The sequence below is a fragment of the Elephas maximus genome, chromosome 5, assembly GCF_024166365.1.
Source record: "Elephas maximus indicus isolate mEleMax1 chromosome 5, mEleMax1 primary haplotype, whole genome shotgun sequence".
Classification (NCBI taxonomy): domain Eukaryota; kingdom Metazoa; phylum Chordata; class Mammalia; order Proboscidea; family Elephantidae; genus Elephas; species Elephas maximus.
The window spans coordinates 79,487,490-79,498,940 of NC_064823.1; positions in this window are offsets into that span (position 1 = coordinate 79,487,490).

Genomic DNA, 11,451 nt, shown 5'->3' on the forward strand with positions numbered 1-11,451 from the left:
TTGAAAAGTGGGAGAGGGAGAAGACACAGTGAAATAATTAAAAATGCTGTTTAGGGATATAAATTCAGTTGAAAATTGATTTTAATATCATTGTGTGTGATTGAGAACAGACTATTCTTGAGAGTCAAAATAACTTGAGCTGTGTCTAGCTTAATGAAGTGCTGGGGGAAGATAATGGTGATTTATTTTGCAACAGATTGCCAACATCAAGTGCATAGGCGGAAAGCTCAGTGCCTGCTGACTTCTTGTTTCCTACCAAGGATGTAATGTGAGCCTGTCACTGACCCTGAGTACTTTCTGTTCACAAAGGACTTGCCATTTATATTGGCCAACCTTTAGAAAGTCCTCCAAAACTGGAATCTCACCTCTGAAGTGAATCTTAAAGGGTCCAGGTTTCAACATATTCCCTTACTAATATAAAGAGATACTCCTAGGATAGGACATTCAGGACCTTAACCAAGTATCTGTATTCCCCTTGTGACCTTGGACAAAACATAACCTCACTGGTAAACAGAGGTAAGAATCTTATAAAATGGTTCTCTCATAAAGCAGAGACCAAGACAAGGGCTTGCATGCAGATAGTTTAGTTAGAGAAATGATCCCAATAAAGCAGAGTGGGGACTGGGAAGAACGAAATGGGGAAAGCCAAGCCAAGGGTGCATTATTGAACTGATCACCACTGGGGTAACTGGGGCATAATCCTGCCAAGTATCCTTTGAGGATCTGAATAGAATGTATGCCAAAATTGTCTTCATGAGGGATGGAAGAAGAGAGTTTATTTACCGGCTCCTAAGAGTCAATTTTTAAGAGTCAAGGGTTACTCCTTGAGTGTTAAATCCTTTTCCCTTCCATGTTTGTGCATAAATTCACAAAGTGGGTTCCTGCAGATGTCTCATACAGTGGTAGTGGAGAAAGTGGTGAAAAAGTGAGAAGCATTTGGTGCAGCCTAGCAAAATATTCTTCTGTTCAGCTCTTTTGCTTCATCACTGCATCCATTTGCTTTAGCTACTCTACGTTCAAAAGGTGAGCAGAAGATTTCAAAGGGTGGGTCAAGACAACAAAGTGAAGTATTATAATGAAATGTGCGAAGACCTGGAGTTAGAAAACCAAAAGGGAAGAACAGGATTGGCATTTCTCAAGCTGAAAGAACTGAAGAAAAAATTTAAGCCTCGAGTTGCAATATCGAAGGATTTCTATGGGCATAAAATTGAATGACACAGGAAGCATCAAAAGACGATAGAAGGAATTCACAGAATCACTGTACCAAAAAGAATTGGTCGATGTTCAACCATTTCAGGAGGTAGCATGTGATCAAGAACCGGTGGTATTGAAGGAAGACATCCAAGCTGCACTAAAGACATTGGTGAAAAACAGGGTTCCAGGAATTGACAGAATACCAATTGAGATGCATCAACAAACAGATGCAACGCTAGAAGCACTCACTCGTCTATGAGGAGAAATTTGGAAGACAGCTACCTGGCCAACCAACTGGAGGAGATCCATATTTGTGCCCATTCCAAAGAAAGGTGATTCAACAGAATGCGGGAGTTATCGAACAATATCATTAATATCACACACAAGTAAAATTTTGCTGAAAATAATGCAAAAACAGTTGCAGCAGTGCATCGACAGGAAACTGACAGAAATTGAAGCCAGAGTCAGAAAAGGACGTGGAACAAAGGATATCATTGCTGCTGTCAGATGGGATTTGGGCTGAAAGCAAAGAATACCGGAAAGATGTTTACCTGTGTTTTATTGATCATGCAAAGGCATTTCACTGTGGGTCCTACCAAATTGTGGATAACACTGCAAACGATTGGAATTCCAGAACAATTATGCTTATGAAGAACCTGTACATAGACCAACAGGCAGTTGTTCGAACAGACCAAGGGGATACTACTGCATGGTTTAAAATCAGGGAAGGTGTATGTCAGTGTTGTATCCTTTCACCATACTTAACTGTATTTTTACACAAATAACACACACCTCATACCTTTGTTTGCTGACTGTTTCCCCCTGCCCCCGCGAGGTATTCTCAAAAGCACCACTATGCCAATTTGTTTTTTTTACATATTGCTGTCAAAAGAATTAGCGTAGCACGCTTATGAAAATAATCTTGCAAGGAGAGGGAATGGTCAGGAAACAAACATAGAGATGTACATTATTTGCATAAAAATACATATTCAATCTGTATGTTGAGCAAATAATCCAAGAAGCTGAACTATATGAAAAAGAACAAGGCACCAGGATTGGAGAAAGACTCATTAACCTATGATATGCAGATGACACAACCTTGTTCCCTGAAAGTAAAAAGGACTTGAAGTACTGACTGATGAAGATCAAAGACTACAGCCTTCAGTATGAACTGCACCTTGACATAAAGGAAACAAAAATCCTTACAAATGGACCAATAAGCAACAAGATAAAGAAATGATTGAAGTTGTCAAGGATTTCATTTATTTGGATCCAAATCAACACCTATGGAAGCAGCAGTCAAAAAATCAAATGACGCATTGCATTGGGCAAATCGGCTGCAAAAGACCTCTATAAAGTGTTAAAAAGCAAAGATGTCATCTTGAGGACTAAAGTGGGCCTGACCCAAGCCATGGTGTCTTCAATAACCTCATAGCATGTGAAAGCTGGACAATGAATAAGGAAGACCAGCGAAGAATTGATGCCTTTGAATTATGGTATTGGCAAAGAATATCGACTATACCAAGGACTGCCAGAAGAACAAACAAATTTGTCTTGGAAGAAGTACAACCAGAGTACTCCTTAGAAGGGAGGATGGTGAGACTTTGTTTTACGTACTTTAAACATGTTATCAGGAGGGACCAGGCCCTGGAGAAAGACATCATGCTTGGTAAAGTAGAGGGTCAGTGAAAAAGAGGAAGACCCTCAGTGAGATGGATTGACACTGGCTGCAACAATGGGTTCAAACACAGCAACAATTTTGAGGATGATGCAGGACTCAGCACTGTTTTGCTCTGTTGTACACAGGGTTGCTATGAATCAGAATTGACTCGATGGCACCTAACAAGAACAGACAAGATGCTATTAGGTTACATCTGTGTACAGCTGGTTGCCAAGGCAATAGTGAGAGTAAATGTGAGCTGAAAGGATGTGAGTATACAGTGTACATAGTTAAGTCCGCTTCAGCACAGAGCTTATGTGGGTGGTGGCACGCTGTGATCCCAACAAAAAATAGGTGAATAGTGGAACAAAGTACAATCCAATGCTGCAACTTATTCCTAAAAAAAAAAAAAAAACATAAACACCCAAACCTATTGCCATAGAGTTGATTCTGACTCATAGGGACCCTATAGGTCAGAGTAGAACTGCCGTATAGAGTTTCCAAAGAGCAGCTGGTGGATTCGAACTGCCGACCTTTTGGACAACAGCTGAACTCTTAACCACTACACCATCAGGGATCCACAGCTTGTTCCTAGGCTATAATTAATATTACATCACCTCACTCTTCCATCATGCATTCCCAATTTTATTCAGCTTTGCACCCATACCTCAGTGGGTATAGGTTGCTTCCCTGAGGTTGGGTGACCCAGACTTTCATCCCATCAGAGCTCTTACTTGTTTTACACTTGTTTGGCCATGGTTGCTAAATTTTTCCATTCATCCCTGGGCATTAAAGCACTGAGAGATGCCCAGTAAATCCCATGGTTCTGGACATGCTGCTTCCTGCCTTCTGTTGTATAGCAGCAACCTTAGTTTTCCATGTCAATGCGTAAGCCCGCAATGATTCCTTCCTGGGGGCAGTCTACGTCCAATGCTTGGACAATGTGTAGGTATACAGACCTGGTCTCAGCCCACCTTAGGAACTCTGAACCCAATTTGAGAGCTCCCCAGGGTGCCCTTGTTGGGGCTGTATTATAACCCAACTTCTCTCTTGGCCCAATCCTGACTCCTTTCCTTTCACAGGCATTGATCCTGAGAGCACTCAATAATAAATTTTCTGCACATTAATCTTCATCTCAGAATCTGCTTCCTCAGGTAATGCAACCTGCAACATCAAGTTACAAGGAGTCGTGCCAACAGCATATTAAGCTTGGCTCCAGGACTCATTGCTAAGACTTTAAATCACAAATCACTGGAAAGTGCCACCATGTCAATATTGTGCCCTGTGCAGTCTTATTCATGTTTCTCTGGTCCAACACGTTCAAGATCCACTTCCACATGTCTCTCCAGTTCCTGGTCATCATGTTAGCCCAGGTCTTAGAATTTTGGGGACATGTAAGCTGTTTTGGTGCAGGGACTTTATTTCTCTCTTCAGGCTTTACTGGGATGTGGCCACAGTTACTGGTCTCAAATCAAAGAAGAGGAGAAAGGACTGGATTTTAGGAATGGAGGACAAGCACCAGCTTGTGAGGCACCTGCATCAGGTGAGAACTTTGCACATTATTCAGGCAAAGGGACACTTGTTTCCTCTAGCAAAGGAGAGGGAGAAATATCTGGGAATTCAAGCTTCTCAGGCTTTTCTACTCAAATGTCTCCATTAAGAGTTAGGGTCTCATTTCGAATGTGCAGCTTTGAAGATATACCAGTCTTCTTTGTGGCTCTGCAACTATGCAAATCCTGGGTTTTTTTTTTTTTTAAAGCTGTATTTGCCCCATGGCTGCTGCAAATAATGGTTTCTTTAAACACTGCCATGGATGCATTCTGACTTTCATAGCATGCCTTGAGCTATACTTGGCTAATCTAAGCCTATTGTTTTCTTTTTTCAAGGTATCTAAATTCTGTTTTAAAACCAGACAACCCCACAGTCCTTATGGTTACCTTTGCCCCATACTGATTAAGTGCTACTGCTTGCCACAGAGGCTGATGCTTCCCTTGTACCCGTACCCTAAGTCCAACTCAGTGAAAGTCCTTAATCATTGGGATGCTTTTGCATGCCAGGGGTCATCAACTCTTGAGTGTTTGCTTTCCTGGGCTACTTTTGGTACCAACTGCCTTAACTCTTCTCCCAAGATGCAGAGCCTAAGAGATCTTCCTTGCAGGTAGTTTATTTTGGGATGTGAATCTCAAGGGTGGGGACCAGGATATATTGTATGCTTTTCTATTAGTAATGCCAGAAACTATTTATGTGGTTTATATGAACTCTTAATCCTCTCAACAGCACAATAAGATATGCACTGTAATACTGTTAGCTTTCTAGATGAAGAGCAGAGAGGTTTAATAACTCAGTAGTTCTGTGATATTGGGAATGAACGCATGTAGGAAATAGGAAAGGGTTCTGCAGTAGGTCCAGGCCACAGTGCAAGTGGTACTTCCCTTTGGGCCATAGAACCAGCAGACCTATGGTGTTAGAAGTCTGGCTGTTATTACACAATGGGTGCAAGAAGGAATATATTTGGCATCCAGGGTTACACTTGGGTGATTCTTGGAACCACCTTGCCCCATTTTGGTGTTAAATAGGCAAGAATCATGACCTTCAGGAATGAGGTTCTGGCCACCCTAATAGATCAGCCACCAACATCAGCAGAGGTGCTGCCTGAGAGTGAGAGGAATCTAGAGTGCATTGTGGAGGAAGGAGATGATAAGTATCATCCGGCCCCAGTCGAGGACCCAAGACCAGCTGCAACCACAGAGGTCACCTCACTAAACTTTCACTTATAAATTTCACCAGCCTCCTAGAGGAGATTTCAGAATGTGTGATACAAAGCAAGTGGCTCCAAGTGGTCTAAGGTGAATGCTATGAGGTACTACCTTGATCCCCCTCTTCCGGCAACACTCATGAAATACTCATTCTCTCATCTGCCAGGAGTGTTTAAAGCTGAGGGGTCTCTCCTGAGGCCCTCCCTGAGAATTGCCATAGAGGGAGAGCTGGTTGTGCAAGGTCATGCCCTATTCCTAGGGCCTGCCTGCAGCCAATGACTAGAGAATGTGGGGTTATTAAGGCTTAGCCATTTAACATCAGGGAGTGAAAATTTTGAAGGTATATGCCAGCTCCAGAGCTGCCTACAGGAATGGCTGAGGCCTCTGTTGTGACTACATTGCTTTCTTCACTCCTCAAATCTGATCCTGAGAACACTCTCAAAAAACTTCCTGCATGAAAATCTCCATCTCAGAATATGTTTCCTGTTCCTGTGGAACAGGTCTCACATGGTAGGTAATCATGCTAATGCTGCCACATAATAGAAATTCTTCTCCAGAAAACTGTAGTACTTAGCATCTAAAATAAATTCCTAGTATATATGTTGACCCTGCTTGCTGCACCAAACTGTTGAGCCAATGAACAAGGTTGCCAAGAAAGACGACTCAGGCATTAGATGGGACACCACTTTACTCCCATAGAGAAGAGACAAAGCAAAGTCAGCTTCAATAGTGGGCGGTGGTTCCCCATGGCCAACAGTTCCCAACAATATGTACATTTTAAAAGTGTATGCCAAACACTTCAAACTGTGCAAAGCATATCTAGGAGAAAAAAAAAAAAAATGTGTCGGCTTTATTTGAAAGGTCAGTGTAAATCAAATGGTGCAAGTTATGGGATTTCATGATCTTTTCATGTGGATTGGGTTTAGAAGTGTCTCTAATAAGGGATTGCATTATTAGTCAGAGTCCATTTGGAAAAACAGAAACTACTTTATTTCAAATAAGGTGAATATAACACAGGGAATCAGTTAAATGGATACAGAAAAAACTAAGAAGCCAAACAGTGGATGGTGAGGCAAATAAGAGATTAACAACATCTTAAAGCCACTACAGATTTTTTAAGTCTGGACATCAGGAGGAGAGGGGCTTACCAGATCCAAGAAACTAGATTGGTTGACCTATCAGGAGTTAGAACCAGGGCTGGGGCTGCTTGCAGTTGGTAGTATCACAGACGGACGGTCTGTCATTGGGGGAATGGGATTACAGAGAAGACTCAGCCTGTAAGAGAAGGAGAAATCCATTGGCTTTTCAACTTCTCCTTCCTACCAATTTTCCACCATGTCTCCCATTGTCTGAACCTAACCAGAATTGATTGGCAAAGAAACCTTAAGAATGTTATTTCCTGTGATACATTGAGAATAGAGGAAGAGTGGATAATGATGTGAGAACAAGCAACCAAGTGATTAGCATACACTATTTTTTTTTTTTTTTTTTTACTACAGAGCCCTGGTGGTGCAATGGTTAAGTATTCAGCTGCTAAGAGAAAAGTTAATGTTGAAACTCATCTAGTGGCATCACTGGCAAAGACCTAGTGATCTACTCCCATGACGATTACAGCCTAGGATACCCTAAGGGGCACTTCTACTCTGTCACATGCAGCCACTATTGATAGCATCTAACAACAACTGTTTTTACTACTCAACACCTGTTCTCACAATTGTAACCATTTTGTTAACAGCTTTGTTGTTGTTAAGTCGATTCTGACTCTTAGCGACCCCATGCACAACAGAATGAAACACTCCCCGGTCCTGCACCATCTTCACAATCGTTGCTATGTTTGAGCCGGTTGTTGTAGCCATCGTGTCAGTCCATCTTGTTGACAGTCTTCCTCTTTTTCACCAAGCACGACGTACTTCTCCAGGGACTGATCCCGCCTGTTAATATGTCCAAAGTATGTGAGACGTAGTCTTGCCATCCTTGCTTCTAAGGAGCGTTCTCGCTGCACTTTTCTAAGACAGACTTGTTTGTTCTTTTGGCAGTCCATGGTATATTCAATATTCTTCTCCACCAAAATTCGCCGCGTCAGTTCTTCTTCTGTCTTCCTTATTCATCGTCCATCTTTCACATGCATATGAAATGATTGAAAACACCATGGCTTGAGGAGCCTTAGTCCTCAAGGTGACATCTTTGCTTTTCAGCACTTTAAAGAGGTCTTTTGCAGCCGATTTGCCCAAAGCAATGTGTCTTTCGATTTCTTGACTGCTGCTTCCAAATTGTTGATTGTGGATCCAAGTAAAGTGAAATCCTTGACAACCTCAATCTTTTTCTCTGTTTATCACTATGTTGCTTATTGGTCCAGTTGTGAGGATTTTTGTTTTCTTTATGTTGAGGTGTAATCCATACTGAAGGCTGTGATCTTTGATCTTCATTAGTAAGTGCTTCAAGTCTCCTTCACTTTCAGCAAGGAAGGTTGTGTCATCTGCATAATGCAGGTTGTCAATGAGTCTTCCTCCAATCCTGAAGCCCCAGTCTTCTTCATATAGTCCAGCTTCTCAGATTATTTGTTCAGCATTCAAACTGAATAGGTATGGTGAAAGGATACAACCCCGAAGCACACCTTTCCTGACTTTAAACCATGGGGTATAACCTTGTTCTGTTCGAACCACTGCCTCTTGATCCATGTACAGATTCCTCATGAGCACAATTAAGTGTTCCAGAATTCCCATTCTCTGGGAAGTTATCCATAATTTGTTGCTATCAACATAGTCAAATGCCTTAACATAGTCAATAAAACACAAGTAAACATCTTTCTGGTATTCTCTGCTTTCAGCCAGGATCCACCTGACATCAGCAATGATATCCCTCCCTGGTCCCACGTCCTCTTCTAAATCCGGCTTGAATTTCTACCAGCTCCCTGTCAATATACTGCTGCAGCGGCTTTTGAATGATCTTCAGCAAAACTTTGCTTGCATGTGACATTAATGATATTGTTTGATAATTTCCACATTGGGTTGGATCACCTTTCTTGGGAACAGGTAGTTGACCAGGTAGCTGTCTTCCAAATTTCTTGACATAGATGAGCAAGCACTTCCAGTGCTGCATCTGTTTGTTGAAACATCTCAATTGGTATTCCGTCAATTCCCTGGGGCCTTGTTTTTCACCAATGCCTTTAGTGCAGCTTGGACTTCTTTCTTCAGTACCATCAGCTCCTGCTCATATGGTACCTCCCGAAATGGCTGGACATCAACCAATTCTTTTTGGTACAGTGACTCCATGTAGTCCTTCCACCTTCTTTTGATGCTTCTTACATCATTTAATATTTTCCCCATGGAGTCCTTCAGTATTTCAACTTGAGGCTTGAATTTTTTCTTTTGTTCTTTCAGCTTGAGAGATGCTGAGCGTGTTCTTCCATTTTGGTTTTCTATCTTCAGGTCTTCCCACATGTCATCATAATACTCTGTCTTCTTGAGCTGCTCTTTGAAATCTTTTGTTCAGCTCTTTTACATCATCATTTTTTCCTTTTGCTTTACCTACTCAACTTTCAAGAGCAAGTTTCAGAGGCTCTCCTGATATCCATTTAGGTCTTTTCTTTCTCTTAACAGCTTAATTTAGATATAATTCATATACCATACAACTTGCCTATCTAATGTGTACAAATCAATTGTTTTTAATATTCACAGATATGTACAACCATGACCACAGTCAATTTTAGAACATTGTCATCACCTCAGAAACAAAAACTGTACCCTTTAGAATCACTCTCATCTCTCCTCATGCCTCCAGTCCTGAGAAACCACTAATATACTTTCTGTCCCTATAGTTTTGCCTGTTCTGTACATTCATATAAATAGAACCATATTCTATGTGGCTTTTGTAGCTGGCTTCTTTTACTTAGCATAATATTTCAAGGTTCTCAAGTCTTTCAAGGTTTTCAATGTCATAGCATGTATGGGTACTTCATTCCTTTTTATGGCTAAATAATATTTTGTTGTATGGATATACCACATTTTGTTTCTCATCAGTTAATGGGCATTTAGTTTTCCACCACCTTTAACTTCATGAATAATACGGTTATAAACATTTATGTATACATTTTTGGGAGGACATGTGTTTTTATTTTAATTTCCTTTGAGTGTATGGTTGAGTGTATACCTAGGAGTGGATTTGGAGGGTCTTATGGTCACTCCATGTTTAATCATTTGAGGAGCTGCCAGATGGTTTTCCAAAGTGGCTGCACCATTTTACATTCCCATCAGCAGTATATGAGGGTCGTGATTTCTCTACATCCTCAACAATACTTGTTATTACCTGATTTTTTATTCCAGCCACCATAGTGTTATGATTGGCATTTCCCCAAGGACTAATCATGATGAGCATCTTCTGTTTATCTTTGGAGAAATGGCTATTCATGTCTTTTGTCCATGTTTTAATGGGTTGTCTTTTTATTTTTGAGTTTTCAGAGTCTTTTATATATTCTCGATGAAAGTCTCTTATCGGACATAAGTTATTAAAAAAAGGAAATTCTGGAGTTAAAATAACAATATCTGAAATGAAAAAAAAATCACTACAAGGACTCAAAAATAGGTTTGAACCACCAGAAGAAAGAACAAACTAGAAGATACATTAATAGAGATTATGCAATCTGAAGAAGAGAAGGGGGAGGAAAGAATTAAGAAAAATAAATAGAGCCCCAGAAAATATGGGGCATCATTAAGTGCTCCAGTAGACACATTATGGAGTACTGTAAGGAGAGGAAAACAAGAAAGGAGCAGAAGAAATACACAAATGCCATATTTTTACTCAAATGATGCGTGCCTTCTACATTTGTTTCCTGACCGCTCCCTCACCCTACGAGGTATTTTTGTAAGCACGCTATGCTAATTTTTTTTACAGCAACATATCAAAAAAAAAAAAAAAATGGCATAGTGGCTTGTCTATAAATATCTTGCGGGAGAAGGAGTGGTTGGCAAACAAACATAGAAGGCACATGTTTTTTTGTGTAAAAATACAGTAATGGCTGAAAATTTCAAATTTATTGAAAAAATTACACACCCAGGAATCTCAATGAACTCCAGATAGGGTAAATACAAAGTCATTCACAAACATGCAGAGAGTAAGAATGCTAAAACCAAAGACAAGAAGAAAATCTTAAAAAAAACAGCAGACCAATACCTTTCATGAACATGGATGCAAAAATCCTCAAGAAAAAACCAGAGAACTAAGCTAGCAACATGTAAAAAGAATTACACACCATGCCCATGTGGGATTTACCCTAGGAACGCAAGATTGGCTTAACATCCAAAAGTTAATTAATGTAATACACAATATCAATAGAATACAAAACGAAAACTACACAGTCATCTCAACAGACACCAAAAAAGCATTTGACAAAATTCAAACCTTTTCATGATAAAAACACTCAACCAGCTAGGAATAGAAGGGAATTTCCTCAACCTGATAAACAGCATGTATGAAAAACCCACAGCCAACATCACACTTAAAGATAAAAGACTGGGTACTTTTCTCCTAAGATTAGGAAGAAGACAAGGATGTCCACTCTCACCACTTCTATTCAACATTGCACTGAAGGTTCTAGCTGGGGCAATTAGGCAAGAAAGAAAGGTCATTCTGATTAGGAAGGAAGAAGTAAAACTGTCTCTATTTGCAGATGAAATCATATATGGAAAACATCCTAATAAACCCACTAATAAACTATTAGAACATAAGCACTTAGGACCATTTTCAGAGACTTTAAATGATTGTTTTGAAGTACATTTTATCAGTTTCACAGATGAGCAGGTCTGTGGCACTCCTCATGCTGTCACGCCGGAAGTGGAACTCTGT